The sequence below is a fragment of the Molothrus aeneus genome, chromosome Z (genome assembly GCF_037042795.1).
Source record: "Molothrus aeneus isolate 106 chromosome Z, BPBGC_Maene_1.0, whole genome shotgun sequence".
Classification (NCBI taxonomy): domain Eukaryota; kingdom Metazoa; phylum Chordata; class Aves; order Passeriformes; family Icteridae; genus Molothrus; species Molothrus aeneus.
The window spans coordinates 54714206-54734731 of record NC_089680.1 but is presented as its reverse complement, the minus strand read 5'-3'; the positions used below and the strand labels follow the sequence as shown (position 1 = coordinate 54734731).

Here is a 20526-nt window from a genome sequence, read left to right as displayed (position 1 = left end):
CTGATCAACTTGTGATCTTTTACAATACAGAGACTGCATCAGTGGGCAGGGGAAGGACTACAGACATTATCTATCTGGCTCCTGTAGGGCATTTGAGTTCTCTCCAGTATCCTTCTTTTGAATTGGAGAGATATGGATAGACTTTTCAGTGGAGTAGGAATTATTTGGATGGTCACATCCAAATAAGAGGGAACTGGTCAACAGCTTGATGTGCAGATGGAGATCAGTGGCAAGTGGTGCCCTCAGGGGTCCCATATTATTTAATATCTCTATTAATGACATAGATGAAAGGGTCAAGTTCACCCTCAGCAGGTTGGCAGATGACACAAAGCTGAGTAGTGCAGCAACACTCCTGAAGGACACCATGCCATCCAGAGGGACATGCACAAGTTTGGGAAGTGGGCCCATGGGAAAAACTCATGAGGTTCAATAAAGCCAAGTGCAAAATGCTGCACCTGAGTCATGTCAGCCCCCAGTATCCATGTAGGCTGCAGAATGAACAGATCAAGAGCTGCCCTGCTGAGGTCTCAGTGGGTACTGGGGGATCAGGCTTTGGACATGAGCTGGTGATGCGTGTCCATAGCCCAGAAAGCCAGCTCTTCCCTGGTCACAGCAAAAGTGTGACCTGCAGGTTAAGAAAAGAAGATTCTTCTCCTCTGCACTGGTGGGACCCCAACTGGAGTACTGCATCTGCCTCTGAGTCCTCAGAATGAAAAGGACACGGACCTATGGGAGCAGGGAAGGGCCTCAAAACTGACCAGAGGGAGCAGGGTCCCTACAAGGAAAGACTGATGGACTTTGCATTATTTAGCCTGGAGAAGAGATAGAGAAATCAGGACTGATGTTTAACCCAGGAAGAAGGGAGGAGTGGAAGGTGATTTGAGATTTAGTTTTTATTTGTTGTTTTCCTACTCTTGTTTGATTGGTAATAAATTAATTTCTCCAAATCCAGTCTGTATTGCCTGTGATGGTAATTGGTGAGGGGGTCTCTTCCTTTACCTGATTCTACTCTTGAGTCTTTTATTATATTTTTTCTACCCTGTCCAGCTGAGGAGAGGGAGTAAAAGAACATCTTTATGGGCTTTCATCCAGCCAGGGTCAGCCCCTCACAAGCAGTGTCTATGAGTGCCAAGATCTAGTAAGCTGTTACTGGAAAATATCTTTTCCTTATAACTGATCTTCAGAAAAAGTGCAAATTAGAAATTCAGAAAAGGAAATTTCATATTAAAAGTTAAACATTTCTGGATATTATTTGCTTTAACTTAAATGATTAAATGTTTAGAGGAAGCTTATTAATTCAGTGGAAATAATGTTTCTGAAAGCAGAGGACCCATTAATATTGAAAAAAACCATAGGTATTGTTGTCTGAGTTGATAAAATCCAACTAGAAATAAGATTAAAATCCTTCACAGTGAGAAGAATTTATTTGGAAATGTAGCCAGTAATCCACAGTATGAAGTCTTTGAATTAATTCTGCATTTTTCTAAAAAGGGGACACTCTAAGTCTAAGGAAAATACTACAGTCGTAAGCAGGAAGGCAAAGTAATATACTCTAATGCTCACTGTTAGCCATTAAAAGAACTGATACACCTTTCATTAAAAGACAGGTGAAAAATATACTTTTCTGATGTAGCCAGCAGGTGCAGTTTTGTACTTGACAGAGAGGAGAGATGAAAAGAATCAGTTAAGCATGCCAGAAGCAATGAAAAAATTAAAATGTCAAACTTTATTTTTTATAGACAGGCACAACTCAGTACAAATTGTTCAGAGTGTTAATGAATTGCTTCTACTTACAGGGTGACTTGAAAGGAATGTGTTGGATGGCTTTTATGAATATATATGGAAGTGCTTCTCTACCGTCCAGAATTACGATGTCAGAACAAACCATCTTTCTATATCTGTGTGGAAAATCTACAGCAGAACAGCATACTCTAGATCAACTGTAAAGACAAGTCCTTTGGCAGCCAAAGTGCTTCTCAGTTATGCAGTTATCGATCCCAGGATCGGTCAATAGATCCAACCATAAACCAACACTCTTAAAATTCCAGTGCTGATGTAACTTTATTTAACCCTGATCTATTTCTGGGAAAAACATCCCAACCCACCTTTGCTGATCATTCCTACATCCTAGATATATTATATTTAAATATAAATAAATAAATATGAATAAATTATATATATCTATATATCTATATATCTATATCTATATATCTATATCTATATCTATATCTATCTATATATATATATAGATATTCCTATAATAAGTCCACTACAAACATTTTTGCAGTGTAGCAGTGAACCAGTTGAGTGGCCCAGGCTGTCTGAAACAATGTTCATCCCCAAAATCAGTCAGTTAGTCAGACTCACCTCCTCAGAAAGAGGAGAGTGGAAAAAGAATCAACCTTGTCATAGAGATGTGGGCTTTTCCTTGACCTGGATTGTTTCTACCAAGTGTGAAAAGAATGCAGGAGAAATGTTTTCATGTATGCACATCTAGAAATATTTCAAATATGTTGTTGGGCTTCACCAAAATAACTAAGTACAAAATATAATCAAAATAAGACTTTGAGTTGTGTTATGATGTGATGTAATGAATCCTTCTACTAAAATAGACCTTTTTATAAGAATTAAGGAAATCTAGCATCCTATTTCTGAGACATTTATAATATATTTCTGCACCAAGTTGTGCAACAGGAAAAAACACCACTTTCATTTGCAAGATAGTAGTCAAGCTTTTTTTTAGTAAGATAGTAGTCAAGCTTTTAGTATTAGTAAGATAGTAGTCAAGCTTTTTTTTCTGCTAAGGGCTTTTTTTATTTATGGGAGAATTTTTTTTATTTTTTGTCCAAGCAAGTATACATGGAAATTGTGTATTCTTATTTTTCTTTTCTCTTTTTAGTCGTCCTTTTTGTGTTCCTTCAAAAACAAAAACAAAAAAACCCAAAACCAAGCTAAAACAAAACAAAACAAAAACCCCCAAAAAAGCCAAAACAAAACAGAAACCCACAAAACCCAACCAATCAGCCAGGAAAAAAAAGGAAAGAAGATAAAGAAAAAAAAATTATTTATTTCTGATATAGAACACAACACGTTTTAGCATTTTTAAATGCATTATTAATGCTTACATTTTCACCTTCTAAGAAACTCAGACAATTTAAATAGTAGTTAGTGAAAAACTGACATACAAAAAAAATTAAAATAACAATTTACAGAACAATAAATTTGGTGGAATTTCGAGAAACATATATCGATAATTACTGAACAGGCTGGAAAAGAGACTCATCTGATAAAGATTCAGGGCTCTCATGAGTTGTGACAAAAAGAGTTCAAGGTTTACAAAAAGAACTTGTAATACAAGACTCCTCCAACAGCTTATGTAGAATATCATATGTATGTACCTGCATTGACCTAGTGACTGATTCATAACACTGGTTATGAGTCTCTACAGGAAAACTTGGGTAAGCCAGTAGGCCAGATCTTTGTGGCACACTTGTTTTCATAACCCAAACTATTTTTTTCAGGATAAATTCAGAATTGTTATTAATATATTTAAAATAATTTTGTAAGCTCAGTCATAGTATGTTACTGATGAAGTATATCATTGTTCGATAGATGTCTTTAACACTTCCAGTAATCACACCTGCTGAAGAAATGAGGAAGTACAGCTATGATTCTACATGATTTGTAATTTATATATTTGGAATCTGTGTATACAACTGAATATCATACTGAATACTTTAGAGACTGATGATTTTTTTTTTTCCTGTCATGACCTGATTTTTAAGTACAAGAGTAGTATTTTGAGATCATGTTTAAGTCACAGACTTGTTGTTGGACACTGCTTGGAGACCAGCTGTGCTATTTGAAAACAATTTAAACTTGGGGTTTTCCAAGACTTACAAAAGAGCTGTAAATTCTAAAGTAGTCCTCATTTTATGATAGTACAATACATTGTTCTAATTAGCAAAATCTTTTGTTACAGTTTGTTGAGCAAATTGTTATTTATTTGCATGATAAGGTTAACATGTCTTTGTGGCCAGAAGAGATGAGAAAATAATTTAAAAAAAATAAGCAGTGTCTACATCTGAAAGCCATCAGCCAACACTGACTTTGTCTTGTTAGAGGTCTTAAAATACATCTATTTGGGTTTATTGTCATTAAGGTTTGAACTTGTCACAGTGATATGCAATCCACTTACGCCAGTGGTCAGTGCAAAAGTGCAGAAAACGGAGAACTTTGTTCCAAGTAGTTTATATCTTTGGTATAATCTGAGGTTGATTCTGATCACATGCAGACTTAAGAGTAAGTCTCCAAGTGGGAAACAGCATTTAAAGCCTGAATTGTATTATTTAGGTAGAAGAAGAATTAAACAAGGAAAGTCTTGCAGAAGAATAATAACTACATATAAGCCTTAGTCTCAACATTTAAATTTTCTAGTACTAATGCATTTTTTTACATACATTGCTTATTTTCATCCACTTCTTTTTTTGGTACTCAGCTCCAACTGTAAGAAGACAGGGTGTTCATGGTATTCAGTCATTTCTTTTGAGGCTAGGGAGATAAGAAATAAAGTTGTAAATAAATTAAGTAATTGATTTCTAGAAAGAGGATGGCCAGTGTAGCACGCTTCACTGTTGATCTTGTCTGAATTCACAGACTGATGCAGGAAAACCATTAGAAAAGCATTGTATGTACTAGTATGTTTTTAACAATTTTCTTTTGCTGTCACTCATTAGCCATGCATGCAGGACATTAATTATTTGTCTCTCAGACATGCAATGAATCTTTTAAGTTGTGTTTAAATGAATATTTCATGAGCTTTCAGCACCTGTGCTTTGCTGTGTTTTTTCAAGGAAAATTTGATCTATGAGTGGAAGCTTTAAATGTCGGAAACACAAAGCAGGGAGCTTTATCATAGTGCCATAAGATTCTAGGAAAAGAAGGTATGTATTATTAATTATTAAGAGCTGAAAGCTATGGTATTAGCTTTCTTTTTAACAGGAAATTTTCTGTTGGGTAAGACAAACTCTGCTTCATCTATATTGATTGGAAAAACTATGAACTGTACATCAGTTCTTCATGAGGAAAAGGCTGAAGTACTCAACTTTTTTGCCTCTGTCTTCACTGGCAACCCCTCTTCCCACAAGTCTTGACTGGATGGACATCAGGATGGGGATTGGGAGAACAAAGTCCCTCCCACTCTAAGTGAAGACCAGGTTATTGACCACCTGAACAAACTAAATGTATATAAATCTCTGGGACCCAATTAGATGCATTCCAGAGTCTCAAGGCAATTGTCCAATGGCATTCCCAAGACACTCTTGATAGTAAAAAATTCATAGCAAACAGGTGAAGTCCCAGGTGACAGGAGAAATGGTTGATGTACCCATCACTAATGAGGGTATAAAGGAGGACCCTGGGAAGCACCAACCTGTCAGAGTCCCCTCCATGCCTGGGAAGATCCTGGGACAGATCGTCCTAGAAGCTCTACTAAGGCACATGGAGCACAGGGAGCCAGGGCAGCTGCACCAAGGGTGAGTCCTTCCTGACCAGCCTGGTGGCCTTCTGTGATGGAGTGGCTGCATCGGTGCCTGAGGGAAAGGCTACAGGTGTCATTTACCTGGACTTCAGTAAGGCCTTGACATGGCCCCATAACATCCTTCTCTCTAAATTGGAGAGGTGTGGGTTGTGCAGATCAGCTGTTAGATAGACAAGAATGGGTTGGGTGGTAGCATCCAGAGGGTGGTGGTCAATGGCTCAGAGTCCCAGAGGATGTCAGTGGCAAGTGGTGCCCTCAGGGGTCTGTACTGGGACCAGTATTATTTAATATCAATGACATAGACAAAAAGATTGAGTGCACCCTCAGCAAATTTGCAGATGACACCAAGCTGAGGGGTGCAGTGACACTCCTAAATGATGGGATGCTGTCCAGAGGGATGGACAAGCTTGAGTAGTGGACCTGTGGGAATATCATGAGATTTAATAAGACCAAGTTCAAGGTGCTGCACCTGGGTTGGGACAACCTCTGTCATCAGTCCAGGCTGGGGGATGGAGGGAGAAGAGCAGCCCTGCCCAGAAGGGCTTGGGGGTGCTGGTGGGTGAGGGGCTGGACATGACCCAGCCATGGGCACTCACAGCCCAGAAAGCCAGACGTGTCCTGGGCTGCAGCCAAAGCAGGGTGGGCAGCAGGGTGAGGGAGGGGATTCTGCCCCTCTGCTCTGCTCTGGTGAGAGCCCACCTGGAACCCTGCATCCAGCTCTGGGGTGCACAGCACAGAAATTGACCTATTGGAGTAAGTCCAGAACAGGGTGGACTAATCACCAAGGTGATTAATAGGATGGAGCACCTCTCCTAAGAGGAAAGACTGAGAGAATTGGGATTGTTCAGCTTGGAGAAGAGCAGGCTTAGAGATAACGTAATGCCAGCCTTACTGTACCTGAAGGGAGCCTATTAGAAACCTGGAGAAAGACTTTTACAAGACAAAAGGGAATGGCTTCAGAGTAAAGGATAGTAGGTTTAAATTAGATATTAGGAAGAAATTCTTTACTGTGAGGTTGGTGAGGCACTGGAACAGGTTTCCCAGAGAAGTTGTGGATGCCCCTTTTTTAGAAGTGTTCAAGACCAAGTTGCACGGGACTCTGAGCAGCCTGGTCTAGGAGGAGGTGTCCCTGTCCATGGCAGGGGACTTAGAAGTAGATAATCTTTGAGGTCCCTTACAACACAAACCATTCTGGAATTCTATGATTTGTTTTTTTCTCTAATTTACCTTGTGAGTCTTTGCTGTGTGGTAGAAGATGATCACCTAATTGTGTGGATACAACACCACATGGTCAACTATGACCTATGACCTGTCCTACATTTTCATTTTATAGAAACTGATGCATGGAAATAGAAGACCAATTAAGGACACTGCTGTGCTCTTTGCTTTTGCCAGGGATTTGTAGTTTTTGGTACAGACTTGGAATAGGGAACTCACAGATTTCCTAGGGTCCCAAATTTAGATGAGCTGGATAATTGCATATGTCCAGTTTACATGGCAAAGGGGTGGGGGCTGTGGGTGTGACATCTATGAAAAGATGCCAGAAGTTGTCCCTACATGAAACAAAGTCATTTTCTCAAAGATGGATCTTCTGCTGACCAAAGCTGAGCTGTCAACCATGCTGGTGCACATCTGTGAAAATGTATTATTAGTCCACTCTGGCCTTTGACTGGCAGTAGTCAAATTTTTCAAGTCTGAAAAATTTTTCAATTTCAAGTCTCAAAATTTTTCAATTTTGAGCCTGTGATGGTAATAGATGAAGTATCTCCCTGTCCTTACCTCTTTATGCCATTAGCATTTTGTCATATTTTGTCCCCCCATCCACTTGAGGATGAGGGCAATGGATTGACTTGGTGGGCACCTGGTGAGGTGGGCACACAGCTGAGGTCAACCTACCAAGTGACTCACGTTCATGAGCCTGGCACTACCTTGGTGGAGTTGATCTGGTGCCCAAGCCTGGCCCAGGTGTAAGTCACAGCAGCTGGAGTGCAATGCATGTTCAGCATTTCTTCCCCCTGAGATTTGCTTAGGTACTTGTATGATGGCAAAAAAGGGCACTCTCATTAACATGAGACTGATGCCATCTTTATGGCTTGGAGCAACATGGAAATTGGAAGGGGCTGGTCTACCTTGTGTACCTGGCTTTTCTTCTCATGGCCCAAGCTCTCAAATGTATCCACAGCTTGAAGCTTGAAGGCAGTGGCGCATGCTGTGATCTGTTTTCATAATGCATTACATGAACAAAATCAAAGGAAAATTTTCTTCACATTTCAATTTCACGTTTATTTTATTCTGGGTTAAAAGAACAATTCCAATTTCTTTTATGTTGAAAGGACTAAAAGGATCACAGCACAGGAACTAATTTTTCAGAAAACTTTAGTTTGATTATGAAATTATATACTGTATAATCTCTTACCTGTGATAGAACCAGATCTGCCTCTTCATTTTCTAAATAAGGGATCTGAGGTCAGTTTTATGTATCTTCAGAGGAACCTTACAAATTGCAGTGAATATAAGCAAGCAGAACACATGATTTTTGGTTGCAATCCAATGTGATTGCTGTAGGATGAAGCAGATACTACAGTATAAATTTCAATTATAAACAATGTTATATTGTTAATGTAGCTAACCATTGTAGACCTTATCTTCCTCACATCCTTTTTTTTTTTTTTTTTTTTTTTTGACAACTGGTAATAAGTTACAGCAGGAACCCAGAAGAATTAATTTCTGGGCAAATTGAATCCACCTAAAGGCAGGCAGCAGTGAAGTGTAAAGAGATGAAGAAGTAAAGAGATGATGAAGAGTGCAGAGCAGGGATGATTAGAAGAATTTTCCCTGACTTATTTCTGTAGGAACGGAAAGGGAGAGAAATCTAGTGCACATAGTGGGTGAACAGAATATGTGCCACGAGACATGGGATTTAGTTGCTCACTTTACTCCCTAGTTCCTTGGTATGGGTCCAATTTATTGTGGTAACTTGTTTATCGCTTACCATCTGTTTCTTGTGATGCATAACAGTGAAAAGTTTGTTTGGCCTCTTTCCTTTGGAGAAGGGTTTTGGTCATTTCTCTTTACTTATTAATGATTTTCCAAACCCAAGAGCTTAAAGTGACATGAGGTATTAAAACCCAGAAATTTTACATACTCACTTTTCATCATTTTTGCTTACTGTCAGGGAGCTTTTTGGCTGTCCAAACTATACAGGTGCCACATTCATTTTGCATTAGAAGCTTTTTCAACACAGTCAGTAGCAAGTATTTTGATTTAGTGTTAAAATTTTAAAACTATTTCATTTCCCTCAGTTATTATGGCATGCCCATATTTGTATGGAAGCAGATATCTAAGTGTTGCTAACAAGAATGGTGGAAAAACTAGAAAAAATGTTCCTCTGGTCAAGCTTTCAAAATATGAAACTTCTTTCTGGGCACATAATTTTAGAATGATGCTTTAATAATTTATTTTAAAAACTCAAAGCCCCAACTTGAATGGAGAAGCTTACTACTGTTTCAAACATGAAAAATTTAAAAACATTTATAAACATTTCTCTGTGTGCATATCTGTACATAACAGTGTTATAGCAAACAACTGCAAGCTTATGCTGTTATTTCTTGCCCTTTTTAAGACATAACATTTTATTGGGCAGTTATGATTTGAGTCCCTTTAATACCTGTCAAAGGTTATTAAGCATCAGATTTTGGAACCTGGGGCACTGTTGAGGGTTACATTTGTTAAGGGGCTGGTGATTGCAGCAAGTACTGTGGAGAGCAATAGGAAGTTATTACTTACTCCCCCCTCCAAAGGCCCAAACCTTAATTTACAGCTCAGAAACAGCATTACATGGCCAAATGCCATTGTCAAATCCAGCCATGCCATTGCAGGGCTGAAAAGGGGAGAACTTTGGAGAAGATGGATAAACATAATTAAGAGGCAGTGAAAGGAAGGACCACACTGAAATGGAAAGCAGAGGGTAAAGTAGAGGTGAAGAAAAAAAGAATGAAAGAAGAATGCAAGAATAACAAGCTAACCAAGAAAATATTCTAATTTCATCATCACTGTCTGACATTCCATCTCAGATTAGGTTTAAAGGTAATCTTTAAGTGATCTCTTCACAAAATTTCTTTCCTGAAAGGCATGTGACATGAAATGATAAAACATTTAACATTCGTTGGTTTTCTAATGAATATGCAAGGAATGGGCAGAGGACATTTGCTTTAGTTCTGTATCTTAGTCTGTGTGCTTTTATTTTTTTTTAATTCTCATAATGCCTGGAAGTCCTTTGACCAAACAGGAAGTTTTCTTTTGAACTTTTTATGACTAACATAACCACAAGAAAGCTAAGAGCATTGCTGGGATTTCAAATAGAAGAAATGCAGCATGAAGTAGATAACATTTTATAAAAGCCATAGAAGTGGTCCTGGGAGTAAATGAAATTACAGAAGTACAGATGCATCTTATATAGAACATGACAGTTAAAAGGGAGTTGCATTGAAATATCATTTTAACTAGCTTAGACAGAAATTAACCCTCTGAATAGACAAGACTAAAACCATCCCTAGAGCCAGTGCCTAGATTATTGCATCAGGGGTGAATTGGGCCCAATGTACTGATGATAGGATATGGAGCTTGAAAAGGGCATGAACAAAGATGAATTGGAAACAGATGTCGGAAAGAATTTTTAGAATCATACATTTATGTAGTAGCTACTGGGCAAGGCACTTGATGAAAAACACAAAGGGACAAGAAGAAGGAAAAGAGAGATTGGCATATTTTACTGCTTCAGCTAAAACAATCTGTGCAGGTGATGTCTAATGTCCCTAACATTTCTTCTTCTACTCACTACCACATTAAGATGTAAAACGGCAATATTGAAACATGTTGAATCTGTCTCTTAATACTTTGCAGTGTATCAGTCATATTATCAAACCATAGAATGGTTTGGGCTAGAAGGAACCTTTAAAGATCATCTATTCCAAGCCCCTGCTATGAGCAGGGGTGGATTCAGCTACATCTGGTTGCTCAAGTAGTTGTTCCATTTTTTCACTACCCTCATTATAAAAAAACTTCCTTATATGTAGCCTGAATCTATACTCTTTTTGTTTAAAACCATTACTCCTTACAAATGCAGGCCCTATTAAAAAGTCAGTCCCCATTTGTTTTTGTAAGCCCCCTTTTAAAGTATTGAAATGCCGTAATGAAGTCTCCTTTTACTCTTTTGTCCAGGCTGAACAATCCCTAATCTCTCAGGCTTTCTTCATAGGAGAGGTTCTCCAGCCCTCCAACAACTTTTGTGTCCCTCCTCTGGACTCACTCCAACAGGTAGGTCCATGTCCTTCCTGTGCTGGGACCCCAGAGATGGATGCAGGCTTCCAGGTGGGGTCTCACCAGAGCAGAGGGGCAGAATCCCCTCCCTTGCCCTGCTGCCCACCCTGCCTTGGGTGCAGCCCAGGATAATTGGCTTTCTGGGCTGCACCTGTCTAACCTCTCATCCACCAGCACCCAGAATATCTCTTGGCAGGGCTGAACCCTCTGTTGACTCCCCAGCCTGTGTTGATGCCAAGGGTTGCCCCAGCTCAGGTGCAGAACCCCCCTGCACTTGGCCTTGTTTGAAGCTCCTGAGGCTGATGAGGGCCTGCTTCACAGCACTTGCATGCCTCATTCAGCATGTGCCAGGTTATTAAGGTTATAGAAGTAATTTTAAAGGTACTTTTCATAACTCCAGATTGAAAAAGACTGTTTTCACAGAACTTCAGAGAAGCTAGCTGCTCCCACAGTGTAGTGAGGCACAACAAGCCTCTGGTGTAGGAGACTTACTACAGGATTACTTCTAGGAAGCTCTTACCGATGGCTGCAGTAAATAATGTATTTAATACTGATACTTACTAATAGAGGTCATCAGGTGGCCATTGGATGTATTCCAGGCCTTGTACCTGGAACTGCCTGCGGCGAGAAGACATGAAGTGATTTTTCCCAAATAATATTTCTGATTAGACTTAAATAAGTACTTGCTGTATCCAAGTCTTTTGCCATTTAAATCACACTATAATAATTTAGCACAAAGGTAAGCACTCAAAAAAAGTCATATATCTAATGTAGAGATAAAACTTCAGCTTGAGGCATTGATTCAAGGAGTCTTTCTTGTGGCACTCGCCAGTTGCATAAAAACATAATATGGATTCTGGGGTTCATACATAGTCACAGACCCGTGCATTAGTTAGCAGTAGAAATCCCAGGTAAAATGAAACCTGGACAATTCCATGATAGTTCAAAAACTCTTTAGTAGAAGGAGCACATTATATGAGCTTAACTGGAACTACTAGTCTGCTTTGCTGTTTGGACTTGCACTAAGTTTGAAAACCACTTCCAGGACTGGTCTAAATGCTAAACCACATATACCAGATAACCAAAGGTGTCATTTAGCTGAACTGATATTTCTGACTTTCATTAGACCAGGAAAAGTGCAGTTTTGGTCATTGAAACATTCAGAGAAACAGGGTGTATGACTTGAATCTTCCAAAGCTCTGAAAGTACTGGAAATAAAATTCTCCTGCTTTTTCCCCTTTTATATTAAATAAAGCCAAAAATGCCAGATGAGTGTGCATCAACTCTGTGATAGTCATTTTGTGATGATACTGAAGTCCCAGTTGCCTTGGGGAGGTGATCCTCACTTGGTCTTTCTCACCTGTAAGAGTTTTGAAGGCCCCCAAGATTTTGATCATTTTCAATTGTTATTCTATCCCTTTATGCTTTAATTGCTCAAAATTGCATACCATTAATTTTATCTTTTCAATCAATCAATATTTCTAAAAATTCCAAGCATTTTCTATGCTACAAATAGGACAGTATATATCAAATTTCATTTGGACAGTATGTATCAAATTTCATTCAGTATAGGCACATTCTGTTACCATTGTTTGCTTCAAAGATAACAAAATCATCATACTGGTTTTCCAGAAATAAAAATTTTTACCCTAGAAATTTATTCTTGGGATACCATTCACTGCTTTATTTTTCTGCCCAAAATTACCTCTTGAAAGAAAAGAATAGGAAGTATTAGTGTTTCCATTTTTACTTTGGATTTATGATTTCATAGTGCAAATACTCATAGGTAGTGACAGCTTCTATATTTTAGATGTAGTTGAAACTAGTGGTAAATCAGCTGCAAATATTACAAACACAATATTTTTATTTGGTTTGTGTTTTGCTTCTTGGGTTTTGGTGGGGGTGGGGCTGGTGTTATTGTTTCTGTTGCATTTCATTTAATTGGCATAAGGAAGGTTTTGTTTTGCTGGAATTTGTTATGTAGCAATCTGTAAAAGTATTGGACTGATCTGGAGGCTGATAAATGAATCCACAGTTTCACACATTCTTATCAAATATTTCATGCTTCAGTTAAATGTCCAACAAAATGGAACTGTAATTGATCCACCACAAATCACATAAAAAATGTAATTTGATTTTCTAGTATTTTCAACTTGAAATCCATGTGCTCATCTGTGACACGATAATATTTCGCGTTCACGGTGATCTGCTGTAAATGTTGCTGAAGGTTTAAAGCCATAAATAGCTGTGCTGCTCTGTTCTATAATCTCACACTTCACTTCAAAAAGAGAAGTTAGTGCTCTGTTTCATTGTGAAAACCCTGTAGCATCTGCAGTAGGTTTCTGCTTGTTGCTTTTCTCTGTTAAATAGTCTGTGGCTGTGGAGCCTGGTTGGTTATAGACCAATAGCTAAATTCAGTACCTGCAGAAATAGACAGATTTCACCAGTGTAAGTACAACCATTTATACAAATAGGGTGTTTGGTCCAAATTACAGCTTTGAAATTATTATTCAACATTCCCACAATGTAAGTCGTCCTTAGATGTCTTACACTTCAATGAAAAAGTTTCTCTGAGCTCTGGAACATTATTTACTGCAGATTTCCTCAGGTTTGGATACCACCTCTCAATTAGTCACCTGAAATAGTTTAAAAGGGCATTGCTTTTAAGTACATTTTAATGCCTGTTTTTTCTGAAACTTTAAAGGTTTAACATAAACCCACCATCTCTAGAAAAACAATGAGTCCTATTAAATATTAAAATTTATGTGAAATTTTGTTAAGTAGAATTTCACATTGAGTTGGGTAAGATAAAGCAAAATTGCATTTCTAAAGTTAAGGTGAAGATGAATGACAACTTAGGTTACACTCACAAAAATTAAAAAAGAAATCTTCTTCTTTAAAAGAAAATAAAAATTTTATTTTCTTCAAAAAGGTTAATTCACAGGAGAACAAAAGGGTTTTTTTACTGTCTTGGTTACAGAAGTCAGCTCTGTGCAGAGTTATAAAACATTTCTTAAGAACTGTTATTACATTTGTTCAACTATTGAAAATGGTGGTGTTCATATTATAGGGTCTGTCTGGAACAGCTTATGTTATAGTTTGGAAAAGAGGGCCTAATTGTGTAATTGAGGAACAGGGTAAGAAGATTTTTAAAGAATCAAGTAATAATTAAGTATTTATTGAAACTAGCTACATTCAAATGACAGATATTTCAAAATACTTGAAACAACATTTTGAAATCTGCATAATAAAATTTCAGCTGTTTGTCTCTTTAAACAGAGTCCTCCTAGACAGAGCTGGCAGAGCAAATCAGGTATTCCACTTTACAGAAAATTGTGCTAGCAACTCAGGAGGAAGCCTGCAGCATAGTTCCTGAGTTTGAAACGTGTAAGTTTGCAAGCATCTTGAAGAGTCACAGAAAGGTGCTTCACTTCTGCTGCAGTTGCTGGGCAGTGGTGGAGAGCTCTTCCAGGGTCTGGCCTTTGGCAGCAGGAGCATGAGGTGCTCCCCTGCTCTTTGCTGTCAAAACGTGATGTGACAAGTCTGTAACAGATTATCCTCCAGAATTAAACCAGGCTCTGTCCCCTTCCAGGAGCACACACAGATTTGCAGTGATCAAGAGGGGAGATTTGCACTGCAGAAGTTCCTAGGATTAATCCCAAGGATAAATTAATAAAATTCATTCCAGCCCATCTGAAAAGATGACGTAATTTTTGATAAATTCATAAACTCTATTGTATTGCTGTATAAAAATACTTTTCTGGCAAAGTAAATTTGCAGTTACTCACATATGCTGTTCTGGACCATACTCATTGTTTCAGGACATGCAGTTTTCCAAGCAGTGTAGTGCTCATGCAGATTTGTAAATTAACAAGGCCTGTACTATTCTGGATACTAAAACTTAACTCCCATTAGTGGAATTATCCTTGATTCCTTGATATTCATAGTTGTTGTGTATATTTTATGATGGTAATAGATTTTTTGTATTTATTTTTAGGGGTTTTTTTCTGGGTTTGAGGGTTTTTTTAATATATTTTCCTGTCACATTAAAAGAAACAGGGGAGGAGATAACATTTAACTGGTATTGCTTCCTAATGCAGACTGGTAGATATTTCTTACATATTTTCATTTTATAGATTAAATTCCTATATACCTGAAAAATTTAACTTCCATTAGACCAGATTGCTTGAATCCCCATTTAAGCCAGCCTTGAACACTCCCAGAATATGGGAATTTTTTACAGTTGTGCATTCAAGCATCAGAAAACAGAGTTGTTTATCAACATTTCTTATGCTGAGAGCCAGTAAGTGCTGAAGGCAGAAGCTCAGCATGCCATAGAAACATGTCGAGTCCCTGGAAAGATTCTTTGGGACAAGGCCTAAATCAACCTGGCCTAGCTCTAAAGTCTGCTCTTATGGACTGGATATGGACTGGACTCCACCTATTCCTTCCAGTTTTTCTCTGATCTTTTTATCTCAAGGAGCTGATTGGAGATGACTAAAATGATCTAATAAAAATTGGTTCAGAAAGTTGCTGCCTGTTTCAGCATCTCTCAACATGTGGAGATTCACTAATAGGCAGATATTAATAATAATGTCTAGTTTAATAGTGAAATTCTCTCCAGAAGATACGTTTGAGATTATTGCTATGTATTTTCTAAACCATGTATTAAAACTGCTTTTGCTCAGAGGTTAATGTACTGTGAAAGGTAGGTTTTAATGCATGTGTATGCCATGGGCTATTTCAGACTTAGTAAGCTGTAGAAAGCTATATTAGCATTCTTTCATGTATGTAGTGGTTCTGGGTAGTTTGGTCTTAATTTTCTTGAATTAGTTGAAAAGTGGCAAAATCATGAAGTGTATGTTTCTGTGAATCTGAATTTTCCTCAAAAATTTGTAAACTGTGCTTCAGTCTTACTGTCTTAACACTGCGTATTGTCTGAAGTCACGTTTAGCACCATTTTTCTCCTCCTCTAGGGATATCTGCTCTAAGTATGTGAGTCTGTCCATTCAGGCTGTTCACTGAGCACTTTCCACAGTTTTTATTCAGACTTTCCACCACTACATATATTCTTAATTGTGTTCCTTTGTGAACTGAAATGAAAACCCTGTGTTGCTGTGTACCATATATCATGGTTGTTTATAGTTGGAGAGAATAAAGGCATTTAGGATTTTCATTGGTTTTAATTAGTGACACTATTAGCTTCCTTCCTAGAGTTTTCCCATACTAATGTCTTCGAGCTCAATCATTCCCGTCTTTCCAGTCCTGAACACAAGAATTTATCTTCTGTTGCTCCAATATTCATTGATATTGCCAGTGTACTGTCCAAAGATGCTCTGGCACACTGAATTAATTTAGTAGTATGCAGAGTTAATGACTGGATGTGGTGGTCTTTGAGAGACAAGTTCCATGCAGAAAAAAACTTGGTCAAAAAAGGATGCTTTAATCTGAGTTACTTATTTTGCCTAAGAGATGTATTTCCTTTTTTGAATTTACTAACAAAAGTTACACGGAGGATAACTTTGTCATATTACTACAAAAAGTTTGAGCAAGATGTTGCTAAAAAAAAGAAAAAGCAAGAAAAAACCTCAAACTTGAGTTTTGCTTGCACCTCAGTTGGTAACTTTTGGAACAGATAAAGTTACCTTACTGTTAGTCACCTCTAAGTCCATTTTTCTCAATAGCAACTCAACATTTCTCAAAAGTGTTTCACACTTTGAATCGCTTTGCAAATATTACCACTATATTCCAGCATCAGTGTTAGACGTTGTTGTCTTGAATATCACCTGTGATAAAGCAACCCATGATGCAGTTTGTTCTTTTGAGAGATGAAAATTACTGCAATTTCTGAAATAGCTGCAGATCTTGTAGAATAGTTTTTCATGAAAGTATTCATTTACTTTGCACATTCATTTGCCTTGCAGCGAGAGAAAATCACAATTGCATAAAATAATCCCATAGCTATCTCATAAAATGTTCAGGCTGGATGAAAGGTTGGGAATGGTGGTGATTAAATTACTATGGACAGCAGCTCAGGCACTTTACATGTGCAGATGAATGCAAATAGGTGGAAATTATGTGGAATTAGAGCACTCAATTGCTTCCCAAGTCTCTTACTGCAGTAACTTGATTGACATTAAACCTAATCTAGATTGCTTCCCTAATCTAGATTCTCTCTTCAGGCATTCAGTTAGCTGGAAAATTTATCCAGAGAAGCACCTGAGGAAAACATCCAGCCTTTTCTGTTGCTCCTGTCTACCTGGCTAGCTCTAAAGTTATTTATAATAACAATCATGTGTAGTTATAATATCTATATAACTATAGTAGTAGTTGTGATAACTAGTTAGCTAGCTAGTTAGTTATTAGTCATCAGTAGATCCTAGGAAACACTACCTGCTTTCTTATGTTGCTGTATAACAAAAAGGCATTTACAAGAAATACCAGCCTTACTTGCAAGCCTTACAGCCTTGCAAATACTCTAGAAATTACCAGTTGAAGCAGTCAATAAGAATAAAAACTGTGGAGTCAATGATATGATGACTTTGGCTGGACTCCATAGTGAGACTTCTGTTTTTGCTCTTTCATTTCATGAGGTAAATTGCACTGACTCTGTTAGGACATGTGTCTGTGTGACAGCTGCCATAACTACTCTGTCTGTTGTTTCATATATTTTTTGGCATATATTTTTCATATATTTTGCATCATATTAGGTCCTGCAGGTACAGCAGGTTATGGGGGCAGGTTTTTGGGAGGAGAACAAAGTGTACTGCAGAGCAAGATGTTTGGGCATGTGGAATAAAAATTTTTGAACAGACAGAGATCATTTAGCATTGTGCCACTGGCAGATTTCAAGAAAGAGACACTTATTTAGTAAAAAATGAAGAAATTATTTTTTGAGGATTGTTAACTTGTAGGAAGCTACCAAATAACGCTGGGTGTAGAGGAGGCCTTGAGGTACATTCTGAGAAATGGCAGACTTGTTCAAAATAATTTTCATTTTGTTCCAAAAGAACCAAATTGCATTTTTAAATGTTACCATAGTCTAGGATCTCTACTGAAACCCAACACTGAAAATTGAAAGAGTTTTTGGGTCTGAAACATATTCTGCTTAGAAGTATGCTGGCAAATCCACCTGAAAACTGCATCCCATGCCAGGTCCTGAGAAAGCATTTTTGCGTATAATTTATCTGCTTAGTGCCCTTGGGTAGCTGTCAAAATCCTTTTGGATAGCACAGTATTAGGATAGAAATGAGAGAACAAGACTGTTTCAGTGTAAAATGTGTTTCTTTGTTTATAATCCTTTTTCATCAGGATGCTCCCTGTGTCTGTAGTGAGTAATTAACTGCAGTCATGCTGTCTCTTTGCCAATGACATGTGCATTATTGTCTGAAAAAGTTGCATCATTTCACCAAAAGCAATGGGGGAAAATCTCATACTCACAGTAATTTGGAATCATGTTTGTCTTCTAAGAAGACGATAGGGTTAAAATCCAGTCACAGGAGGGAAAGAAACATTGCTTTTCTCACTACTAGAAGGATATTTTGACATTTAAAATCTACTTTCATCTCTGAGGTCTCTCCCTTTCCTTTCTCTTCTATGCACATTCTCTGGATGGATTAAAGAAACAAAAAAAGGGCAAGCTCTTCAAGTGGATTTGATCTGGTCGGTTTTTACTATGAAAATCTGTGTTCACAGAGAAATTATTTACAGGAATGTTTGTTTCTGAATCCCAGCCAACTGTGAATGTCAGCAAGGCAAAGTGGCTCAGCCCTGCAAATGTCTTTTGCCTATCTACAAAGTCCAAAACACATTAGGTTGTAAACTGCAGCCTTCATTGAGTAAAGGCATCTCTGGTATTCAGTAGTCACTAAAAATTGACATTTAAAGGTAGTAAGTTACAATTTTCTACTTGTGGTTTTTTTCTGGGCATCTGTGTTACCAGGTTTATTTGTGGCATGTGACATAGGGCTAGGTGAACTTCAAATGAGCCTTCTAAGATAAATTAGTGGATTTGTACCACATCACTATCTGAAATTATAATAACTATTGGCAAACTTCAGATATGTCTAGGAACAAAACCAAAGTTATTATTTCCTATTTTGTTTTGCCCTATTTCACTTTGACAGCTGTGTTCTTGCTGTTCAATTTTACTGGATTGCTTTTCTTGAGTATTTGGAATAGTCTAGTTGAAGTTGCTTTGCATGAATATGCATAATAGAGATCATACTTTCAGTTGGCTGATGATACTTACCAATAAACGCAAAATAAAATCCTGATAAATATGGTATTTTTTCTGTGTATTATCTTGTGTCTTAGGAATTTTATTTTGGTATGCATAATGTTTTTTCTTTAGAAATATTCACCCATGAGAACTCTTGTTCTAAATTGTTTTGATTGGTTTACACCTATATTTTTACACGTGCAATCAGATTAAATTCTGTCCTATTTGCAACCTTTATCATGAAAATCAAAATACAGTTTGGCCCAAGCAGGCTTTTTCTCCATCTTCTGTTTTGTTTTGGTTTCCCAGCAGTTACAATTTCCCCCACTTCACAAAAGGCAGCTTTGTTTTGTGCTTTTGATTGTGCAAGCTTTTCACTTTGCTGTGGAGGGCATTCTGTTTTTTTCTCTAATAGTAATATTACAGACTACAGTTCTAATATAATGCATATGATTTAATAGTAATAGTTCTATTTTGATCACCTCACTGTGTATTTGTCTTTGCTTCTTTGCTGTCCTGGCTCACTGGAACACTGAGATTTGGGGAAGATGTTCATCAGAGAACAACAGTTGATGTCACAGCAAAATGAGGGTATATAAAGTTTACAGATTATAAAAATCCAGTTTGCTCCCAGAAGGTCATCCAAGCAGACAGGATAAATTGGTACCACTGGGGCTGGTTCTGCAGCTCATATCTCTGGTGAATGCTCTTAAAATCAAAAGGATATCTGAGATTTCTTTCTACAGGCAAGTGTTGACAAGTTCAACATGGCAAGTTCAAAAGAGAATTTTGCCATAAGTGCTTTTTATTAGAAATCACTGTGAAAATAGTGGTGGAACATCTTCATAGCTATGGTATTTGACTCTTTGAGGCACAGAAACCTCTCAGACTGTACTCAGATCCTGAACAAGAAGCTTGTCTTCCAGTTTCCTTCAGAAAGAGTTGTAGGGTACATTTTTTGCATTTTTGAGATATGGGGGATTGTTGGAAAATAATTTAGCATTTTTCTCATTTCAGGATCACCAATAAGAATGAGAAAAGTACCCAGGTTTTCTTTCTCTTGGGAACCACATGGGTCAGATAGAAAGCAGTATAAGTAGTTTGGGGTGTTAATGATGATGAATTTAAGAACAAGTCTGGTTACAGGAGGAAATTAATTCTGGAGCAGAAATGAACTTCAGACAGTACACATTTCTGAGTTCTTATGGAGATGTTTGTTGGAGGAGAAAGTTTTAGAATTTCAATTACTGAGAAAATAGTTTAAAATGGAGTATTCATTTTCAGCTGAGGGCTAGTTAAAAATGGCATGTTATCTGTCTTCTGTGTGTCTCTAATGAAGACAGAAATGTGTGGTTTGTAAGCCAGAACATCTTTCAGAGTTCACGGTCTATTATGTCATGAGCTCTATAAAAAGCAGGCATTTGGGATAAGTACAAACCAATTTCAG

The 20526-nt window shown here is 37.7% G+C and overlaps 1 protein-coding gene across 5 annotated transcripts in view; it reads left to right on the top strand.

The window, feature by feature from the left end:
* Nucleotides 1-20526, top strand: part of PRR16 (proline rich 16) — a 143016-nt gene that overhangs the window by 102067 nt on the left and 20423 nt on the right. The window contains exon 3 of one of the 5 annotated variants that reach the window (XR_010785280.1): nucleotides 10760-10855. The exons of the other annotated variants lie outside the window; for them this stretch is intronic. The gene's annotated coding sequence lies outside the window, so the exon portion shown is untranslated. The remainder of the gene's footprint in view (nucleotides 1-10759; nucleotides 10856-20526) is intronic. 5 annotated transcript variants of the gene reach the window in all.